Source organism: Athene cunicularia (assembly GCF_003259725.1).
Source record: "Athene cunicularia isolate RWA chromosome 4 unlocalized genomic scaffold, athCun1 chr4_part2, whole genome shotgun sequence".
NCBI lineage: Eukaryota > Metazoa > Chordata > Aves > Strigiformes > Strigidae > Athene > Athene cunicularia.
Genome location: NW_020799099.1, coordinates 34,360,434 through 34,360,788, shown reverse-complemented (window position 1 = coordinate 34,360,788; position 355 = coordinate 34,360,434).

Here is a 355-nt window from a genome sequence, read left to right as displayed (position 1 = left end):
GGGCAGCCCCCTGCCCCAGCGCTGGCCGCCGGCGAGGCACTCCCGCCGCCCCGTGAAATTACCCCCGTGGCCTCTTCATTCATAGGCTTGCTGTCCGCAGGCGCTCTGCTGAGGCGTCCTCCCTTGCTTGTCCTTTTCTTGTTGTTTTGTATAACTCAGATTTGTGCCATAGACAGTAGCTAGATTTGTTGGTCGGTGAGGAAGATGGCTTTCGAGGGAGGAAGTGGAGGAGGATGGTTCTGAAATCTTTACGAAGTTTAACTTAGAGCTAACTGCTATTAAAAGTTTGACTATCGATTTTTCTGGGTGGCAGCCGGTCTATGGGTGAAAGAAGCTGCGGTGGGATTTAGGCAAT